General features: G+C 33.2%; 1 protein-coding gene and 1 long non-coding RNA gene across 3 annotated transcripts in view; one reads left to right on the forward strand and one right to left on the reverse strand.

Annotated features, from left to right (window-relative positions):
- Positions 1–23,300, forward strand: part of LOC107068165 (zinc finger protein rotund) — a 177,365-nt gene that overhangs the window by 32,095 nt on the left and 121,970 nt on the right. The window lies entirely within an intron of this gene.
- LOC149031668 (uncharacterized) lies at positions 371–23,027 on the reverse strand. 2 transcript variants are annotated; one of them, XR_016177543.1, is made up of 3 exons: positions 22,460–23,027; positions 17,172–17,543; positions 371–850 (listed from the first exon to the last, which is right to left on the reverse strand). It is a non-coding gene; the product is annotated as an uncharacterized LOC149031668 (long non-coding RNA). The 2 variants fall into 2 exon arrangements; XR_016177544.1 differs by having other exon boundaries at positions 17,172–17,428; positions 22,460–23,025.

The raw sequence follows: 23,300 nt of genomic DNA on the forward strand, positions 1-23,300 counted from the left end.
TTCAATATCTTTTGTTCGTCCAAGGACTATTCAACGTTTGTTATCGTTTCATTCTTATAAGTCACATCTCAACTTGTCACATTTATTTTAATTATTATTGTTATTCTTATTGTTATAGGCTGATTAGTAAGTAGCGTGGACAATTTTTCTTTTAAATAAAATATCTTTCATTAATTGTAAGTTCATTTAAACTATCACTATTATTATTATTATCATATAAATGTAATTAAATATATTTAGGAAATTGTTAGAGTAATAAGTAAACTGATAATGTAATAATTAATTATTTATTTAATATTTATAACAGATTATTATGAAGGTAAAATAAAATACTATATTAGGTTATGGTAATTCAAATTATTTCCTCAATTATTGTTATTATTCTTCAGACGAAAAGAACCATTTGATGATTTTTTTTTTTATATCAAATTGATATCAAAATTGTTGCAACGAAATAATAACGATTGCTATTTTATTTGATTTTTATTTTATTTTCTATTCAGGATATAACATAGTCGTATTTTCTTTTTCTTATTTATCAGCTTGTAATAAATTCCGTCTGTTGGACTATCTCTTTCTCTCTCTCTGTTTTATTCATTCACGTGTAAGAGTAACGTTGAATTGCACATCGTAGTCATAGTCGTCGCCAGGAACGTTTTCGTAGTGTTGGTTCTTTGGGTATAGCTAGCCTAGACTAGCAAGAGTATTCCGTAATTATATTCTGCAAAAGTAGGAACCCTCGAGAGAGCAGGGAAAAGGGTGGCCGCCCCGTAGACGCCACCCCCTGTCGCGGCCGGAAGTGACGCACATCCATCTTCTCCCTGAGTTTCGTCCCTGCACTTCCGTTTCCCTGCGAATTTTAGCGATAGAGAAAATGTAGAGGAAGATAAGACAGTAGGGAGAACTACTATTACTACTACTACGAAAAAGAAGGATGTTTTCATCATTACAGTCTTATTTATTTTTTGGTCTTTTTTGTTTTCTTCTAAATTAATAATAATTGAAACATTGATTTAATATTTTCATTTGGGAAAGGGTTAGTTTTGATAGTATTCAATACTCAACGAATAAAGAAACTTTTATTTCTTTTCATTCCACCTCCTAAGACTAATTTGTTTCAACGTTAGTTTCAAAAAATACTTTCCAACTCATCTACGTATTACATTAATGTAATCATTTAATAAATAGCATAATAATTTAATAATTAACATAATAACTTAAGAAAAATATTGATATGATACAGTCGTAAGTGTTACAATACTAATAAAAAACAAATATCATTTTATTTCTTCGTTCTCGACGATTAATCGAATTTTGACAACAACAACAACAATAACAACAACAACAACAACAAAATTATATATTAAAATATAAATTCAATACATATAAAATATAATATTATTCTCAATTATGAGACAAAAAGAACGAAGAGACAAAGGAACTGAGTAGGTCACACAGGCTCGTTCAGTCTTTACCAGGGAACGATTTAATTAGGGTCGCGTAGATGAGAACAGTGTATAATATAATGCATCCTCTCGGTAAAAAAGAAAGAAAAAAGGAACCGAACCAAAAAGAATCAAGAGTGAGAGAGAGAGAGAGAGAGGGAGAGGAAGAGGGAGAACATGAACGAGATAGAAAAGAAGTAAAAGAAGAATTAAAAAGAAAAACAAGAAGAACAAGAAGAAAAAGTAATGGTGGGGATAGGGTAAGGGGAAGGGGAAGGGGAAGACGATAATTGGGGCAAAACGCGCGTACGGCCGAATTTCGGAGGCTAATGGAGATTTATTATACGTAGGTAGGTATATAGAACGAACGAGGTACTCTACACCATGGTGGTGGTATTGGTTGTTGTTGCTTTCCGTAGTTGCCCGTCGCCGCAGCTGCGGGTTCTCTTTCGTTCAAGCATCCAAAAGAGACTTTCACGCTACCATGGAAGAACCTTATTTCATTTTGTCTCTTTTATCGTTCGCGTCAAAGAGATAGAGAGAAAAAGAAAAAGAAAAAGAAAAAGAGAGAGAGAGAGAGACAGGTTACGCCTTGTGCGAAATTTTTAACAATAGGAGCAGGTGGAACATACATACCCCGACTATGGCAAAGAATTTATTTGAACTCTCTCTCTTTATATTTTTTTTAAGCTTAAGTCGGTGAATATAAGCATCATGCTTCTTTTTTTTTCTTCTTTTTCTTTCGTGTAATTTTATGTTAGATCGAATCGATGGTTACATTAAAGAGGCGAATCTTTAATGAGTCGATCGAATTGTATTATATGGTAAGAATAATATTTTCTACGTGTATTATGATGACGATAATTTATTACCTATGTTAATTTGTATGTATGTATGTGAGACTGGTTTTTTTTATTTAATATTATTAAAGAAAGAGATTATATTACTTTGCGAACAATTTTAATAGTTTAACTATTATAAACTTATGATTAGTATATACTAAAATATTATATATATATATATATATATTATAAGATATAATATAAGATAATATAATATAATTAATATCTAATATAAGAATATATATATATATATATATTCTTTTTTTTATTTGGTATATTTCAAGTATAGTATAATGTATAATAAAATGTACTACATATATGTAATAAGTATAATATATATATATATATATATATATATATATATATATATATATATATATATATAGTAGTAGTAGTAGTAGTAGTAGTAGTATATTATAACGTAGCAAATTTCGTATATGAAATAGTAATTAGTTTTGTGGTACATTAAACGAAACGAATAAAAAATTTAGATGCCTTTGAACGTGTGATTTCAAAATTAGACAACGTAGTAAACTATTAAATAAGATTGTATACATGTCTGTGTGCATACCCCATGTGTATTATATTCGAACGAGCTTAAAGAAAAAGATCCTCATCGGATTTTCCCATAAAAAGATAAAACACTGTAATTTTCACAACATAAAGCTAGTAACGTTGAAGAAGATGTTCTTCCCGAGAAAAAGGTTGGAAAGAAGGAAAGGTTTAGAAAGAGAGAAAAAGAGAGAAAGAGAGAAAGAGAGAAAGAGAGAAAGAGAGAAAGAGAGAGAGAGAGGAAGGGACTTAGCAATTAGAAGAACAAAGTCAATTTCGCGAACGATAATTTGGCTATTTAAATAATTGACAATGTTTACGAAAGGTTCGCGGTTCAACGAAAAAGGGTTCAACTTAGAGAAAGGAATCGAATTAAATTGGAACGTATGGTGAATAATTAATGAGAGGACGCTTACTTAAAACGAGTGACCTGTGAGAACCTTTACAAGAGGAGGAGTAGAAGACCCTTTTCGATTCATCGAACCGCGAGAAACCTTCTTCCGTGGGTTTTCTTTTACGTACGGTTTCAATTCTCCTTTCGTAAGATAATAAACGAGTATATTATAGAGAAGTTTATTCGACCACCATAAATTATTACCCTATCTCTCTTCGATGAGTTTCCATAAAAAATTAAATATAAAAAATATTACATTTCCTATGTGATAAGAAGAAAGAGTTTATCATTTGATTCGTTTTATCATACGAATGACTACGAATAATAAATAAATAATAGAAAATTAATATTATACATTGATATAGAAAATGGAAAAAGCAAAATTCTTCACAAAAGTATTCTCGATGATATGCGTTTAAACGTTTAGGCCCTTTTTTCGATTGTCGACGAATTGCGACGGTTCTGAGGATAATTTGTTGAGCATTGATACAAAAGGTTGGGAAGAGAGGGGTTGGTGAGAGGGGTAGAGGGTTGAGTGGGGGGAAAGAAAGAGTATCGTTATCTTTCGGATGATTAAGATGTCTGCTTGTCCACTCCTCGTTCGTCTTCGTTTTAGATGAAAAGAAAAGGGGAGAACCAAGTGTGTTCAAATGAGAAGAGAAAGGGATTTAACTAAAGAGAGAAAGAGAAAGAGAAAGAGAGAAAAGAAAGATTGGTTCCTTCTTCTTTTAATACACACAGGTACGTACGTATGTACTCTATCTTCTATCTTTCTCATTTCCCTCTCTTTTCATCTTTCCTGCGGTCTTACGGTATCTCCATCTCATTCTCTCTCATTTCTTACTCCGGTCTTCGTCTAATGGTTTAGGAGTCGTTCCGGACATTAGCTTCTGCGTGCAGAGAGAGACTCTTTCTCTTCTTCTTTTTCTTCTTCTTTCTCTTTACTCGTCCCTCTTCATTCTACTCCTATCCTTTCTCTTATACCTTCCCTTTTTCCCTTCACCTTATATGCTCGTTCACAAACGCAGAAGCTCCTCTCCGTGGTTGCTGCCCTTTGAAAAATGACTCGCGTCCTACCGAAGAAATAAGAGTGTCATCATCATTAGCCCGCCGAGTTACACGAAGTCCAACCTTATATATATATATATATAACTGTATATACACATATACAGTTGTACACATTCAACGTTTATACTTTAGATACTTTCTAACACATACCTTCGTCATTTTCGAATCAATGTAACTATATACGTATATAAAACGCAAAAGTATTATACATACATGCATGGACACGTATACATAAAGGAATATTACGTACACCCGCACCGTTGTGTGGACTATTTCTCATCGTGGACGAGCCCATAGACTTTCTAACTTTTATTTTATTTTATTTTTTCTTTATTTCTCTTTCCTCTCTTGTGTGTTTCTTCTTTTATAGTTTTACTTGTAAATTTGAACGTTTCCAAAGGATATTGTTGTAATATTATCCTCGTCTACTATCCCATGGACTCTCGCGGTTTCGCGAGCCGTGAAATCGGCACGATTTTCGTACGTCCTTCCCGCACATTTTCTCTCTCTCTCTCTCTTTCTCGTGTCGGGCCCTTCTTCATTACTTTTTTTCCCTATGTACATTTCACGTGACTCGCTTAAACGACATTTTAATGACACTGGGCGCTTCTTTTAACGAGCTTCGAACCGCTTCTACTTCTTCTACTTCTTCTGCTTCTGCTTCTTCTTCTTCTTTTTCTTTTTTTAACTTCTGTATTTTTTTTTTATTTTTCTTCTTCTTTTTTTTCCTTCCCTTTCTCTAGTTTCTAGTCCGTGTGTAGCAGTTTTAAAAGTTTTCTCTTCGACAATAATTTCGGATTGTTTTACTGTTAGAAATAAATTTTAATCGAATTACGTGGTCGTTCCCAATTTTTTTTTGTCTCTAATCAACACAAAAATATTTTTCAAGGATTTTCTGGATAAAAGTAATAATAAATTCGAACGATAACGTTCGTCTTGAGATAGAGATAAAAATAAGAACATAAAGAGAGAGAGAGAGAGAGAGAGAGAGAGAGAGAGAGAGAGACGTAGATACAACACGATTTATCAAAAATTTGTAACTAAACGTTCGAGATTACATTTTTTTAAAACGTATATTTTAGTGTTGAACACTTTATAGTTCGATAAAATTTCGTTTACGTAATTTAGAATAACGATGATGTTTTATAAATATATATTTATTTTTACGTTTCATATCGTTTGGAGTGTACGAAAATTGTGATACCGGTTCGTATAATATTATCGTAAAAAAATACTCTCACTCACATCTCAGTTAATCAGTTCTGAGTCATCTTCTTAGAAAACTCTTATTCGTATAATATTTGTTTTCTTTCATTTACTCTTTATCACCAATGATGATCGTCTCTTCTCGATCGAGAATGATCGATATATATTCTCAATACAAAATTTCGAATGTGCGTTGCGAATTTAATCGAACGAACGAAGGAATGAACTACCAACCACGACCGCAAATACTTCGCAAAAGGGCAACGAATTCGCAAGGATTCAGAACGGTGAAACCAATACGAAATTACTGTCTGTTGCTTGTCGATACGCATCGATGCACTTGTTACAAAATTATCTCGTTATTTCCCCTTTTGTTTTGGCAAGCACGAATACCTACTACTACTGCAACTACTACTACTACTATTATTACTACTGCCCTTGCGCAGTTGCGAGAAAATTAGTCCCTTTTCGTTTCGTTTTCATCCATCGAATGTACAAATTTTCTTAACACCTTTTTTCCCCCCATATTTTTCGATATTTTCATTTTTCTAATAATACTTGTCGAATTATTGTTGCAAAAAACGACTCAACAAATTATTTTTTAACGAATCCTAATTTGTATTAAGATTATTACACGATGGAAAAAGAACTAACGTTAGTTAGTTGTGCATTTGTGTGTGAAAAGAAAACATTATTTCAAACCACTCACGTAATATCACAATCATCCTATTCAAATTTATTAAATTTCTTGTTTTTTTTTTTTTTTTTTTTTAATAAACAATTGTGTGTGTAAATTTCATTTCATCCCTACAATAACTTTCATCTGAGATGTTAATTTTTTATTGGTGTCTGTATTATCGTCAACGTTTCAATTATAATGAAATCTAAATAAAAAAAAAATGTAATCGTAAAACGACGTACTACTACATCGTATATATTTAAACTTAACGATGCGTTACGTTCATGGCCGTTGGTTTCGTCACTAAACGAGACGCAACGGTTGCGAGAATACGCGCGTTCATCATAATCGTCAACCTTCTAATATAATTCTTCCGTATTAAATTCTTTCGTCCTATGGAAAGAAACAATTTTCCATCGAAGCGAACGATGAACGGTGAACGGTGAACGGTAGATGGATGGAAGGAAAGAAAAGATGGGTGCAAGGTAAGATAAGATAGGTAGGTAGAGGTAGGTAGGTAAGTTTGTTTGTTTGTTTGTTTGTTTGTAGTAGTAGGTAGATAAGAGATACGCGACGAGTAATATGTGTAAGAATTTTTTTACGAGTACGATTCGTTCCTTTGATCTCCTTCCTTTCTCTTAGTAAATAGTTTTCAATCTGAGTGAGCGTTAGAGAGAGAGAGAGAGAGAGAGAGAGAGAAATATTCCAAGATTCGATTAGTCCTGTCGGTCGATTGTAAAGGGCTTTAAAAGAGTAGGATGAGAAAGAGGAGCAGAAGAGGGAGGGTGAGGAGGCGGCGAATAGCGACCTTCGCGAAAAGAGGATGAAATAGAAGCGGAACGAGCATCTTTTTCTTTCTCTCTCTCTTTCACTCACTATCTGTTTTCTCTTCTTGGCATTGTGCTTGAAACAACACAGTGGACGACGCTTCTTTCTCTCTCGTTGCATTGGCATTTCTACGACTAGTCCAGCTTTGACGAGAGATTGATGCCTGCAGTTCGTTTCAAGGCGAATCCCGCGCGTGCGACGAAGATAAACAAAAAGAGAAAGAGAGAGGGATGGTAAAGGTGGAAGGAAAAGGAAAAAGTAGAAGAAGTAGTAGTAGAAGAAGAAGAAGAAGAAGATGAAAAAGAAAGGGTAGACCGCTGGTACCCTTTCTCTCTCTCTCTCTCTCTCTCTTTCTCTCCCTTCCTAACCATGGCAAAAAGAGAGAAGATGAGGACTCGCGAGGACAAAAGGTACCGCCACTGGAATTTTGAGCGTCGGCTTCGGTCTCCTTTAACGTTCTACTTGGACGTAGCGCGTGCGCGAACCAACAACAGAAAGAGAGAGAAAGAGAGAGTGAGAGAGGGAGTGAGATGGGTCGTCAGCTCACGTAAAAACCGAAAATATTTTCCCTCCTCCAGAAATGGGACCACCGGCTTCCACTTTGGTGAGATCTCTTCCCTTCTTTCTTTGTTTTTTCTTTTCTTCTTCATTTTCTTCTTCTTTCTCTTTTCGATCGGTTATTTCCTTCGTCAACTCTTTCTTTTCGGTACACAGTATGCGTCCCTCTTAAGGACCTTTATCATTCTTTTCTCTCTCTCTCCCTCTCTCTTTTTTTCTTTTCGATTAATTATTAATTTCTTACCGACCAATCTTGAGTTCGGTTTAAATCGAATAATCGCGTTCCTTCTTAGATCCACGTTCCCAGTTATCTGTTTATTTATTGTATATTAATTTATTAACCCTCTACCCCCACCTCACCCCCATTTACTACTTTAATCGACGTATAACTATGTCATTTGTAATTTTTCTTTTTATTGTTGTTGTTGTTGTTTTAATTTTTTTCTTGTATTCTTTTCTTTTGAAGGAATCAGGAAAATAGATGAAGGATCGTTTTAACGTTCATTCTTTTCGTTGTTCCTCTAAAAGATCCTTCTTCTTTTTCTTTCATTGGTGAGAGGATAAACTACTTATCGTTTCGTACGATCTTCGATCTCTCGCGATTCTTAAGAAAAGCTGGTGTGTTGGGTGCCTTACAACTAGCCTTGCTCTCCTTAGGCCATAGGGGATGCCATTAATCCGACTATCCTCCCCTAAATCTTGTTTGCCGCTTGGCTACTGGAGACATCGAACGTGTTTCCATCTGGGGTGGTCGAGATTCCTTGACAAAAAAAAAAAAAAAGAAAAGAAAGAAAAAAAACGACGCACCAGCTTAGAGTAAAGAAGAAAGCCACGAATCTCTCTTTCTTTCTTTCTTTCTTTCTCTTTTTTTTATTCTCCGGAAACCGGAACTTGGCGCGACTTAAAGACGCGTGTGCGTCTATTGAAGAGAAATAGAATGATAAAAGACAAGTTTATTATAATTATTGTTAAATATAATCACACTTAAACTTATCAAAAAAAAAAAATAAATATATTAAAAAATATTAACTATTATATTATTATTGATTTGTGACCATAATTATGAAAGTGGTCTAAAAGTCCAAATTAGAAAAAAAAATGAATTTATCGATTATTTCATACCACATTATTTTAAACTAAATAAACTGAATGTAATTTTCACGGTATTGTTAAAAATGAAACGTTACATAATGTTTGTTATTTCATTATTATATAGAATCTATTTAGTGATCAAATGTAATTCTTTAAATATTTGGAAACATAAGATATATGAATTAGATCACTTTCATAATTTTATGGGCACATTTGATATAATTATTATTATATTAAGTATAATAATTAATATAAATTATTATATTAATTATTATAATATATTGCTTGATTTATATCCGAAATATTAATGAATAAGAATAAATTCAAATATTCGGTCTTTCATCGACGTAATTGTTATGTGTTGATAATTAACCATGTGAATCTTGATATTCTCCAATTTGGATTTTTCACGGTAACACATATATACTCAAAGGATTTGATTTATTAGAAAAAAGTTATGAAATATTAATGCAAGCTTTGTAGTTATAATTAAAACCAAACAAAAAAATAGGAGAATGGTATTAAAAATATATACGTATTATTAACAAATTCGTACCTATACGACTTTTTTAGTTTGACATAAAGAGATTTCTTTTTAACGTTTTCCTATAACTCGCGATCCATCGAACCTCTTGAATCGATCGATCGATCGTTGGTTCGTTCGATCGATCGTTTAGATTCAGCCAACGGTTGTTAGATATAGATCTCTCGATATTCTATTAGCTCTAAAGTATTATACATCCAAGTTATCTACGTTATAAAACGGTATGTATGATCAATCTAGCATAAGCTTTATCGAAGTAGAACCATTTAATGTTTTTTTAACTTTTTTTAACTTCTTTTTCTTTTTTTTTTATCTTTTTCTTTTTCTTTATCTTTATTTTTTTATTTTTCGTTTTCAATAAGCAGACTAGCGTGTCGATTTCTCAAGGAACGCGTTTGTTACTACCTGTACGATTAAATTATTTTTAATACGTGTTATATTCTAGACCACGAGAGATCGCGAAATTTGCCAGTTGGTATGTTAGATAGATGAAGACGAAAGAATTTTCTTCGATGTCCGGTTAGGCTAGTTGAGATGTGAGTTACGCGTTGCTAGAATTTTTACAGTTTAGCTGGAAGATAGAAAGAAAACTTAAAGCGAATGAGAGAGTGAGAGAGAGAGAGAGAGAGAGAGAATGACGATTGACGTATGTGTCATGTATTTTACGGCAATGGCACGTTGGGAAATAATTTTTTTTCTATTTCTCTATTTTTTTTATTTCAATATTTCTTCGAATACTATACACGATATGGGCGCGCATGATTCACGCTCGTTCGACAACGTCCGACGATCATCGTTCGTTAGATTTATTGCCTTGTACTTAAAGTATCAACGGACAGGAAAAAATGATTTTCCTTAAACATCATACGCGTTTACGATACCTACATTTATTCTTATTGTTGAGAGTAACGGGATATTCGTTATATTAGTATTATACGAATTTTAGCATTTGTGTTTATTATTTTTTAGAGAATTATTATACTTACACTCTTTGTTTCTTTTTTTTCAATATTTTACAACTAAATTACTTTATAGAAATATCGAAAAAGTGACATTAATTATCTTTCGTTCTGTATAATTTTTATCCGCCATATAAATATGATCCTAAAATAAAATCGAATTCATCAAACTTCTATAGAAATCTAATAAAAAAAAAAAAAAAGAAAACAAAAAACGAGAAGACAAAAAAAGAAAGAAAAATATTTAGCTATGCGTTTGTCATGCGTAAAAGACAGAAATTCTTGACTATCATTGTACTTTGTACTTGTACATTGTCATTAATATGGTCGAACATAAAATAGGCTTTGGGTTACGACCAATGGTTCAATGCCAAACTATGATTGATTACACGACGCGTAACCTCGGTTTGCATAGCAGATTGTCATAGATTGTCGCAGATTATGCACATCGGGTGCATATGTTAATGGGAATGGAAGGTATCAACATGCTCGTAAGACACATGGCACATTATGAGACAGGTCAGCCCGTAAAGATAGTCTTCTAACGCTGTATATACACTTTCGACCGCAATCAACATGCAAATTATCGTTTAAGAACGTCGTAGAAATAGATAAATAGATAGACAAATAGAAAGAATGAACGCTCAGTACATATACATAATGTACATATATTTCTTGACAACTACTGCAATACTTTAGTTAGAAACACACTTTGAATATTATTTTGAACATGATAGCTCTTCGCCAACGTTTAATAATAATCAACAAAAGTATATTTTCGTTTACATTAATCATCCCAAAGAGTTCAACTATAGTCTTTTACCAATAATTTTCTTCCATTACTACATGTTATTATCTTCGTAACAATCGATCGAAATTCTTATTAATGAAAAATCATTACAATATTTAAATCGATCTTTCTTATATAATCTTCGAGATTATATTTTTAAAAGGGGAGCTAAAAAATTTCGTAGAATAGAAATTTACCAGCACACGGTGGGGTCGTTTTCAATGTACCCCGAAATGAGATTTGACGGTCGGTTTGGCCACCCCTTATCTACGGTGGATAAAACAGAGAGCTACAAAGCTGGCCCCTGGCGTGTGTTTAACTCGAGGGAAAGTTTTTGGGATTTACCAACCCCTAAAACTCTCAAGGTTTCTTCGATCGTCAAACTTGGCGTCAGAACGCAGAAGAAGAAGCAGATTGCTGTTAATAACGGTGTCAGATAAGAAAGTTTTACTTTTTCTTCTTCTTCTTCTTCTTCTTCTTCTTCTTCTTCTTTGGTATACTAATATCTTTCTTTTCCCTTCCCCATTACGAAGAAATCTGTTTTATTACGAAGCAAACGTATTTATCTGTTGAAAAAAGTATATTTCGAGATATTTTCTATTCGTCTAACGTGTGTTACCTTCTCGTACGTACCACGTTAAGTGTACGTAACGCGAATAGATATAGAATGAAAATTGGCATTGCTTTTAATAAAAGGGCTCCAGAATATTTTGTCCCTCGTTTCTTTTAATTGACGATTCGACATATCTCGTAATAAAACCGAGCCAACTTGCAACAGGTAGCGGTTCTATCAATATAATCATTCTTTTACTCTTTAAACAACATCCTGCAGCCATTTCCCATGACAGTTTCGATGTACCGGGGGGCTGAGCTTCAATTATTTTTATTTAGAATATTTAGAGTCCTGGCCCTTTTTTTTTGTCTCTTTCTTTTTTTTCATTTTTCTCCTTTTTCTCTCATCTGCGCGCATTTCGTTTCGTTGCAACAGGTAGTCGACCTTCATTGGAAATGTATATGTATATATGTATATATATATCCCCTTTTTTTGTTATATTATTCCTCATAGAGAACAAAAAAAATATCTATATCGTTTGTCGAACCGATTTCCAGATTATCTTTCAATTATCTTATCAATGATTTGTTTCAATACGGCATCGATATTTAAATCCAATGACAAGTCCAAATTTGTTGGTTGTAATAGTAAAGTAAAATTATTTTCTATGGTGTCTTGTTTTTTGATTTTTTTTCTTTTTTTTCTTTCTTTTTTTTATCCTCTTATACACATATACATATTTGTTAATTTATTTTATTGTTGAGAAAAATCAAGGAATTAAAAAATAAAAAATCCAATAAGTATAAAGAAAAGAAAAAGGAAAAAATAAAAACCAAATGATAAAACGAGAGTTCTTCGGCTTTGTAGTTAAGGTTGAAAAATAATTACATTGTCTACGACGTACTTGTATTTTTCCGGCGGTCTAAGTACCCACTTAAAATGTCAGAAGTGCGTCTGTGCAGCCTCGGCTGTCAAGCAACAGGTGAACCCCTCGGCATTATGCAGAGGAACGTTAACAAAATCAGGCCCGTACCGTAGCGAATAGAGAAGAGAGAAAGTGATATTTTTATTTTACGCTCTTTCATTCCACGACACCTTTACCCTTTTCCTTTCTCTTTCGAATGTGTTTCTTCGGAACGAACGAATCAAACGAACCGAACGACAGCACGTTTCTCGTACGAATCTTCTTATTATAACAATTCTACAATATTTTTCTTATTTACTTTTTGTTATTATTTTTTTGTTTGTTTAATATCGTTGTACGAATATTCATTAAAACAAGAAAAAAAACAAAAAACAAATAAATATTAAATCGAACGTTGTTCGAATATATTCTCATTTTATTTGTATTTTTTTTCTTTTCTCGGTAATGTTTTTTCCCCCCATCAGAGATGGTTTTTCCGTTTAATCTAAAAATAAATGATTTTAATAAAACTCGTTTACTGATGAATAATTATTGTCTGTCGATGATATTAATTAAAATCGAAAAGATAATTACTAAAACGTTGTTCATTTTAAATACCAACGTAGAATAATAAAATCTTTCGTATTTCGTTCGTTCTCTTTTACAGAGGTTTCATCATAATGTTATTCTAAGGTTTCCTTATAGTCGCGCAGGTATATTTCGTTCTTTCGATGGATCAACTATCCATAATGAGTAATTAATAATGAATTGTAAGGTATAACAAAAGTCGATTGATATATTTCGTATCGTTTTTCGATCGATTTTCCTTTTTTCGATGAGATATATAATCGTGGCTATTTGAAAGGTTCAAAGTTCAAAGTTCAAAGTACGTTCGGTAAGGAGGAAGGATGGAAGGGAAGGGAAAGGGAAGGTAGATAGAAACTGTCGGACGTGAGGCTTTTCGTTTTTGGCAAATGTTATCTTTTCGAAATTTGCAAGCAAGGATGGCCTGGTATCCTCCTATCCAGGAGATGGATAGATGAGGGTGGGAGAGGGTAAAGGGAGGAAAAAATACAGATCGCAGCACACCGATGGGTGTAGGAAGAGTATTTTTTCTCTAAACATTCGTGCCATCTAGTCTCGCCATCGTTGCTCGTCGAAAGAATGGAAAAACAATATTTTGACGTTTCCTAGGGAATTTGCCGTACCACCTTCTATCGTTCTTGTTAACTCTTTCTTTTTTTTCTCTCTTTCTATCCCTCTCTTCTTTATTTATCATTTTCTTTTTTCTTTTCTCCTTTTTTCTTTTTTCTTCTTATCGCGACAAGAACGCATCTCGATACATCGATCGCGATTTTTTGTACAAAGTAATCGATAGAGCACAAGTATTCAATTAATTTTTATTATCTGTGTTTTTAAATGATCAATCGTACACTCTTATATGTATATTAAAATACTCAAATACGGATTATAGTATGTAATTTAGATAACTTATGCAAAATAGTTGAAAATATACTTTGTGATATACATTAATATTTTAGAAAAATCACACAAAAGATTTAAAAAACAATAAAATGTTTAATTTTTTCTACGAGACACTAAAATGCATTGAAATACGTAATAAAAATATAATTAAAATATAATAATAAAGAATTCATCGTTCTATAATTTATATAACACCCGATATAAACATAATGTTTGAAATAAACCTACGTAAATATTTTTTTCTTAAGTGGTAATTGCATTAAGTAATATTGCATGGAAAAATTACTACAAAATACTTTATATTTTTCTTTAAAAATAATTCTATTTTTAACACGAATAACAAAAACATGTTGACCTATATAACACGTAAAAATATGCGTCATAATATAATTTAAAGAACACCGTATAATAAGCCGAAGGTTTGATATTAACTTACAAAGAATAATTTTTTTCACAACCGTTAATCATCGTTTTTCAGAAAAATTAATAAAAATAACTATCTTCAAACACAAAATTCACAAAAACACGTTGATCTGTAATAAGAAATACAACAATAATTTACAAAAACTACATTGAACTAATAAGTAACAAAACAGGAGTTTACAAAAACTTCGTTTATAATACTCGTAATAAACGTATATATATTATTTAAATATCGTTAATTGCATTAACAAAAATGAAGGAAAGTGTTTGGTTAGTCCAAAGTTGAGGGTTGTTCCATCCCCTTTAAGAATGTTTTCGAAGTGATCCGCTTTAAGGGATGGGCCTTTATTTAGGCTGCTGGTATGAAAGAGAGGGAGAGAGAGAGAGCCCAAGTATACTATCGTTTATACGCCTCCACGATCCTCCTCGGACTTTGGTTGAAACGCCCGTTTAGTCAACGACCTCCTCACCCTTCGGTCACCCTTCCTTCCATCTATAGAAGCCGCTGGAGTTAGGGGATGAGTTATCGATTAAAAAATGTCTGCCCTTCAAGACGGCCTAGGTCATGACCGGTTCGTCATACACGCCCACGAAATGTTTCGTTCAACTTTCTATCTCATCTTGAATCTTGGATTATTTTTTTTTCTTTTTCTTATTATTATTTCTCTCTCTCTCTCTTTCTCTCTCTCTCTCTCTCTTACTCTCTTTCTCTCTTTCTCTCTTTCTCTAATTTTCTTTTTTTTCTATTTATTTTAAGAAACGAATGAAATGGAATCGAATCGAGGGTTAATCGGATCGATGCAACAGGCTATCTTTCTCTCTCTTACTTTCCTCTTTCTCTCTTTTTCTCTCTGTTACACGCTCCCTCTCTCTTTCTTTCTTTCTTTCTCTTTTTAATTGACATTATTAATTAATGAATTCTAGTGTGGAACAGTAATCTGATTTAAACTGCCATCTTTCTGGGAAAAGTGCAAAGTTCAAAAAAGGTTAAACGAAAAAATACGTCCTTTTAACCATCTGGATGACGGATCATTTGCTTTTCGTTTTTGTTTCTAGGCAATATTTTTACATAATCGATGTGGTTAAACTTAAATATAATATTTTCTATATTAAATATTGATATAATCTTGTGGTTTTATTTTTCTTCTTTTGTATTTTTTGTTTCATGAAGGGTTTATTAAAGGACTCAGTTCAATGAATCCAAAGTAAACTCGTGTGCGATACTACGAAAAAGGAATTACGAATAAAAAGAAAAAATGAAAAAGGAAAAAAAGAAGAAAGAAAAAAGTTTAAGCCTATAGCTATAATATTCGTTGCTTATAGACTAATAAGGAAAGAAACTAACTGAAAGTTACTCGATTGTTAATATGATCGTTTTTTCATAATTTATGAAAAACTTTCTTTCTATCAGTCGTTTACGTATAATCGTGTATTCAAAAGTTCGCATATATATATAAAGGATCAATTTCAAACGAGGTAAACAAAATTAAAAGAAGAAGAAAAAGAAGATGATGAAGGAAAAAGAGAAGAAGAGAAATAAAAAAAAATTTTAAAAAAGGAGAAGAAGAAGGGCAAAAGTCCTTTGCCACGTGAACCACTTGCGACAGGTCAGGAGCGATATAGTTGGCGCGAGCGCAGCTAACTGGCAAAAGGGGAAAGTCCTTTTCGTCCTCGTCCTCGTCTACACCCTCGCCCTCGTCTTCGACGTCTTTCAGAACTAAGAGTAAGGATGAAGTGGGGGACAGGGATTATGACTTTATCTACATTCAAAGAAAGGAAGAGTTAGGGGAAAAATATCAATGGATACTATATATATGGATATATATATATATATATATATATATATATATATATATATATATAAAGATTTATTCAATAAATTATATATATAAATAATATAAATAATCCTCATTAAATCCATAACATCAATTGTCAATAAAGATTTATAAATATTTCAATTCACACGATTGTTGATGATTAATTTATATATAGTGAGTGTAGAAAGTATTCGTACACCGATCAATTTAAAATAAAATATTGTGAAATTGTAGTTCATTAACTAGTCTTTTATAAACAATAAATTTATACATATTTTTGAAAGTTTCTACAATAGATGTAATGAAACAAAAAATTATTTTTTTAAATAAATTATGTATCTATAAATTTTTACGAATTTATTTGGATTTGTGTATAATATATATATTTATATATGTTTGTTGATTGACAAGTTTTGATACTTAACAGAAAACAAAAGAATAATCTCTTATTATTATTTTAAAGTAAAATTTAATTTGATAAAAAAAAGATCTTTATTTTTAATAAATAAAAAAATTTGTCAATTCACTCGACGTATATTAAATAATTCGATAAAGTACAGTTATAGTTTATTTAATTAAATCGGCGTTAGAAATAATTCCAAAAGAAAATTTAAATTTATCAAATTCGAACATGTGCAAAAATATACAATACATCTTAGAATTGAAATATGACAAAAAAAATTACTTTCCGAAAAAAAGTCTTAATAGATTTATAGATTAAACGTAAAATAAGTACATAGATGTTTACACACATACACGTCCATACAATACATATATATAAACAGAATAAAGGAAAGACAGAAGGTAAGAAAGAATAAAAAAAGGAGAGAGAAAAAGTGCGTGAGAGAAAGAGAGATAGATAGAGAGAGAGAGAGAGAGAGAGAGAGAGAGCGAGAAAGAGAAAGAGAGTAGGTGGGTAAGAAACTATAAAGTAAAAGTAAGAAAGAGTCGAAAGATCAGTTAAGGTGGACAAAGAGGGAGGATAATCGATAGACACGGCTAGACGCCGCCCCAGACAACCTTTTACCTTACCTCGAGGACGTTCCGACCCTTCAAACACTTTACTCTGCATACCACCAGCCAACGTCGCCGTTGTATTTTCGCCCGCCAAGATTCTCCTGCTGACGTCACCCTCTTCTCGAACCGCGCGAAATCTTCCTAACCTTTTCATTTCCTTCCTCCTCCTTTTCTCCCTTCCTCTCACTCTCCCTCTCTCTCTCTTTCTCTCTTTCTCTTTCAGTGTACCACGCAATTAAGTAGCTCTTCGTCTGGATCTCGTTAAATATTTTCTAGAACAAGCCTCTTTAATCTTTACCGTCTTTTTCTTTTTCATCTTCTACTTCTTCTTCTTCTTTTTCTTTCTTTTCGTTTACACTCTTTAAGTAGACCATCGTTTTATTTGAGCTTAAAGGATGAGATCCATTTATTGGAGAAAAATCGCTTATCTTAGGTTAGATCATATTTATAATTATCAATTTTATCGTTAATGTAATTAATTTTATTTTTCTATTTCTTTCACAAACGTCATTCGTGTTTTTTTACACGGATATTTTGACTTCCAAAATTGTCAAAGTATTTAACACATAATGATCTTTGTCGTTGTCGGTGTTAAGGATTTTCGTATTTGTGTAAGTACGATAAAAAAAAAAACAAAATGAAATTATAATAAATTAGGGTGAAGGTGCATTCTTACTCGACCAATCGTAATTAACTTAATTTATTACTTTCTATGTTCGCCTATGAATTACGCAAGCAGTATAACGGATTGAAAGTAATAACGGATTGAACTAACGACAAAAAAGAATGAAGGAAAAACGATAAAAAATAATTCGTTTGGTCCGTCTTGACATTTTATTTGGAATAAGAAGAAATAAATGAAAAAAAATACAAACAAAAAGAAAAAGAAAATGTCAAATCGAGAGATATATTTTTTTTGCTTTTTTCTTTTTTCTTTTCTTTACATCAAATGAAAAGCAAAAAAGAAAAAATCCGACTAAAATATACTTCTAAAAGCAAAGATATTTTTCTAGATCGTTGAGAAAAGAAAAAGCAAGAGAGAGAGAGGGAGAGAGAGAGAGAGAGAGAGAGATGGAAAATAAGGTAAGAAAAAAAAAGAAGATGGGGAAAAAAGGAGAAAAAAAAGAATCTGACAAAAGTATGTCGCCAAAAACTGCGATGGTTATTTTCCATGGGAGCGCGTAAGAAAGTTCTCGAAATGGGGAGGATTGTGGAGAAATAGGAGGAAGGGAGGGAGGGCCAGAAGGGCTACTCTAGGGGATGGGTCGGTGTATGCGCACGAGAAGAACGCCATTCGGTAAATGTAACGTAAAAGTATTGGACGATCAGGGTGGAAAAACCTACCCCAATGTAACCAGGGCTGTGCTTTTTCAACACTTTGCTATAAAAGATATAGAAAAAGAATAAGGGTGGAGATAGAAAGAAAGAAAGAAAGAAAGAAAGAAGGAAAGAAAGAAAGAAAGAAAGAAAGAATAAAAGAAAGAAATAAGAAAAATCGGAGACACGACGACGAAGAAGACGACGACGAAGACGAAGACGACTACGACGATGGTGTATATCTGGGTCGAGACTCCTCGTCGCCGACGTCCCGGCGCCAGGCGTCCGTTTCTTTCCTTTTTTTGGCGCGCATGTTGGCTAGGTAAAGGGTAGGGTTGGGTAAGGTAGGGGGGGGGAACGGTTGAAAGAAGAGAAAGAGAAAAGTCGAAAGCTCTGGCCGGGGTCTCTCGAGTCTTCTTTCGTGGTTTTATCTTCCTTTCTAACTTTTCTCCGCCCCACCTTTTCTTTCTTTCTTTTTTTCACATTTTATGTTTTTATTTTTATTTCTTTCTTTCCTTTTTTTTTAAATTAATTAATTTATTTATTATTATTATTTTCTACCTTTCTCCTTTCCACTACCATCTTTTTACTAGTCTTTTTTTTTTATTATATGTGCCAATAATTATGAAAGTGGTCTAAAAGTCAAAATTAAAAAAAAAAATGAGTTTATCAGTTATTTCACACCACATTATTTCTAACTAAATAAATTCAATGTAATTTTCACTATATTATCAAAAATGAATCTTCAAATAGTGTTTGTTATTTTCAATATTATTTCAATATATAAAAATTCATTTAGCTTTCAAATGTAATCCTTTAAAATATCTCAAAACAAAAAATATATGACTTACAAGACCACTTTCGTAATTATGAGGCTACATATATTCTTTTTTTTATTTTTATTTTAATGTTTTTCTTACTTTTTCTTTCTTGGATTTTGATTAGACTACAACAAAGAACTGTAACAGACGATAGAAGAATGTTGTTTTGTTGTCTTTTTGGAGATTCGTTATCATACTGTAAAACTTTTTTCGTATTAAAGGTATAACTTTTCTAAATTAAAAGAACAAAAAAATAAAAAGAAAAATTATATAATCGATCGATAAGCGTAACGCGCGCAAAAGAAAAATTTTCTGCAATTTCGGGAGAAAAAACATTTTGACTTTAAGAAAAAAAAGGACAACACCACACTTTTTTCCTCTATGGGAATTGTTAGACTCGTTCGCGAATTTCTTTCATGCTACAGCTGTTGCATTTTATTCTTTTAATAATGATGTTTGTTAACAATTCGTTTTTATCTAAGAAATACGGTTTATAAGCAGGCAAGGTATTTTAAATCGTGACACCTTAGAACGTTTGAAAAATAATTTTCGGTTATTGTATTTTTGTTTACTCTTAAAACTTTAATGTAGTAACTTAGAGTTCGCGAAGGTTAATTCATTTTTGAACTATCATCTTACTTTTCGACACTTTTGAGTAAATATAATTTTAACTTATCTCTATGTCTTCTCTTCTTTAATCGTAATTAATCCTTTGTAATAATATTCTGTACACCATAGAAATTAATTCGATTGGGGGTATCTTTGACTTTTTTCATTAAAGTAAACGCTGAAACGCTTTTAGAATACTTTAAACACTTTTCGAGTCTAATCATTAATTTACCGAGCTATTTAAATTATTCAATTTTTCGCAATAGATTTTCGAATAATTTTTATTTTATTTTTTACGATTAAAAAAATAATACTCGTATACTTATTCATTAATTTAACTCAAATAAAGTATTAAAACGAATAAAATAAAAATTCGCGTTAAAACGAAAAAAAAAGAAAAAAAACTTGTATGATTGTATAGAAAAATAAGTTTATAAAACAAACATAAAAACGGATTAAAAGAAAAAAAGGTATTCTCAATTTTGTTAAAATTTGATGGAATAATATTAGGGTGGGATGATATTCGAGTACTATATTACGTGAAACACAGTCCCGAGCGAAGAACCACAATGTCGGCCGTTAGGAGAAAGTTAGGAGTTAGTTACACGAGGGCGGCCACCCCTCATCTGCATATCCGCGCTCTTTTTTCCCCCTTAGCAAGCATCCCCCTTCGTTGCTTTTCCAACCAACCACACCGCGTGCCGCTACCACCTCTAACCAACGTGCCGGCTCTCTTCGTGCAACTTGATCAACAAGTGGTTCTTCGGTTTAGCGCTGGGCTTAGCGCTTCTTTAATTTTTACCAACCCAAACCTTGTTCTTACATTATTATTTAACTCTGATTACACCTTATTCTCATTCTAATCTTTATTTTTTACGATCTTACCGTTAGTCTCTTATATCTTTACCACGGATTCATTTAATTTCTTTTTTTATCTTCGTATTTTTCTACTATCTCGAATTTTATCACGTGATTTGTTTTCGATATTTCATGTATATTTGTTTCATTACGAAAGAAATAATAATAATAGTAATATAATAGAATGTATTATTTCTCGTTCATTGTTTTTTATTATTAAAATAATAAAAAAGAGGATATAAAAAATGCTTTAAGTATGCACCGTTATTTGTTCTAAACAAAACGAAAAAAGATATTAAGGTATCTTTTAAGAGAGTGTTCAATTTCTTTGATTACGTTTCATTCAATCAGAATAGAAGAACATTAAAAGACTCGGGAGTTGTCAGCACTTGGCCATGTTCCAAAGAAAAAGAAGCAAGGACGGGGTACTTTCGTAGAAATCCCGGACATCGTGCTAACGAAAGTTCATGGGGATGATAAAGCTAAAACGAAGGCGGTGAGTTTTGGTGAAACAGAGAAGAAGAAAGAATAAAAATATAAAATGGAGAAAGACAATACAAGAAAAGACGAGACGAGACGATACGAGACGAGACGAGACGAGACGTGTTGGTATAAGAAGGAAAAGAAAAAAAAGAAAAAAGAAAGAGTAAAAAAGAAGGTGACTTTTCACGCAATGAGCTAGGAAAGAGACACGCGTTACTACCATAACTGAAACCGTAATAACGGTAATAGACTGGCAAGCGAAGGTTTTCGAAGGGAATGAAAAAGAACGTATTGAAACTCGAGAGAAAAGAGAAGACGTGTAAGAAAAAGAAGAAATAGATAAAGGAGAAGGAGGAAAGGGTTCGTTGTCCTATTTGGTGTACCGAAAAACCACCCTTCCTTCGGTAATAGGGCCAATCGTTCGAAGAAATGAAAAACTCTACTTCCGGGGGACGATGTACCGCCCCGAAAAACCAAAACACAAATGATAGCGAGTTTTTGAACTGTATACCGCAAAGAGAGACACAAAGAGAATGTGTGAGATTGTTAGAGAGAGAAAGTAAAAGAAATAAAAAAATGCTTGGCTATTCGAAGCTTTTTTCCCTGAGATTATTTTTACGAGTGTGAAAGTATCTGCATGTCAATAGGATATAATGGTAATTGAGGGTGCACACCGTTATAAAGGATGAGAAGTGTACCCTTCATCTTTCTAGGATTCCCTTCCTTTCTTTTTTTTGAGAGTGAGAAAGAGAGAGATAGGCAAACCCTAGCTAGTTTAGGGGAGTCACGTTTTCTTTTCCGAGTTACGTCTGGTGTATAACATAATCGGTAGCACCTGCTCTCTCTCCTTTTTCTCCATCTCGAGTGGCGTATGCGTGTCTCATGCGACGAATCTTTCTCTATTCTAACCAATGCGAAGAACAAAACAAGTTGTTCCTCTCTAAGTATATCGAATAGAAAAAAAAGAAAAATAGAATACAAAAAAACGTTCTTACTTCTCTTATAACATTAGGCAATGATAATACTTTTAACGTAATTCGTTTCGTCATTATTATTTCTTCATACGCGAAAAATTGTACGAATAAACCTATGAACACGTTCAGTTTTGCGTATTTTACGTTGAAAACAATTTTTCTAGTTAGTCATATACAACATTATTTGCTACGAAGATTAACGGTATAAGACCTATTGCTGGAATCATCCCTGTTTACACACCTTCAGGATAGGAGTGGAGGTGTTAATTTATGCGAAGAATGCGCGAAAGTTCTTCCTCGTATGGTAGCCATGTTGGTTTCGACATACCCATCAAAGCATTTCCCCTTTTCGTGTACACAAACGCTCGACGACAACGACAACGACAACGACAACGACAACGACAACGACAACGACGACGTCGACTACGACGACTACCGACCATCCTCAACCCCCTCCCCACCTTCCTCCACAGCACATTTCGCCTTCGAACACACGTGAGACTCACACACGTAACCCAATCGATGTGTGCACCTACTCCTATCTCTCTCTTTCTCTCTCTCTAACACCCGAGTTAGTAGCTTCAGAGCGCATGCTGCACTGCGCAGAGTTCCCGCTACCCCATCCGCCGGCAACTCGTACCCTTGCCTTACCACCCCTCTTGCGTCTTCTCCTCCTACACCCCCTACGAAGCTCGTGCGAGCCCGCCATGCAACCCCCTACGAGGCGACTCTTATTATTTCCATTTTTCCAATTCGGTCGTAGGGCGGGTAGCGGCCGCGTCCTATCCCCTCCCCCTTACCGCTCCACCCTCTCCCTCCTACATACCTCTTACTCTTTTCTTGCCTCTGGCACCCTCTTCTCCCTCCACCCCCTCCCTCCCCCTTCTCCCCTTAGCTGCTCGACCGAAGGAAAAATATCTATATTTATCTGTTTCTTCGTCGGCCTTTCTCTCTCTCTCTCTTTCTTTCGTTCGTTCTTACGTTCCCTCCCTCTTACTCTCCTCACCTATCCTATCCTATCCTCTATCCTTTCGTTTCGTTTCGTTTCCTTTTCTTTTCTTTCCTTTCCTTTCCTAGCCACC

Source organism: Polistes dominula, unplaced genomic scaffold, assembly GCF_049000335.1.
Source record: "Polistes dominula isolate Pdom_NZ unplaced genomic scaffold, Pdom_raw_medaka contig_82, whole genome shotgun sequence".
Classification (NCBI taxonomy): domain Eukaryota; kingdom Metazoa; phylum Arthropoda; class Insecta; order Hymenoptera; family Vespidae; genus Polistes; species Polistes dominula.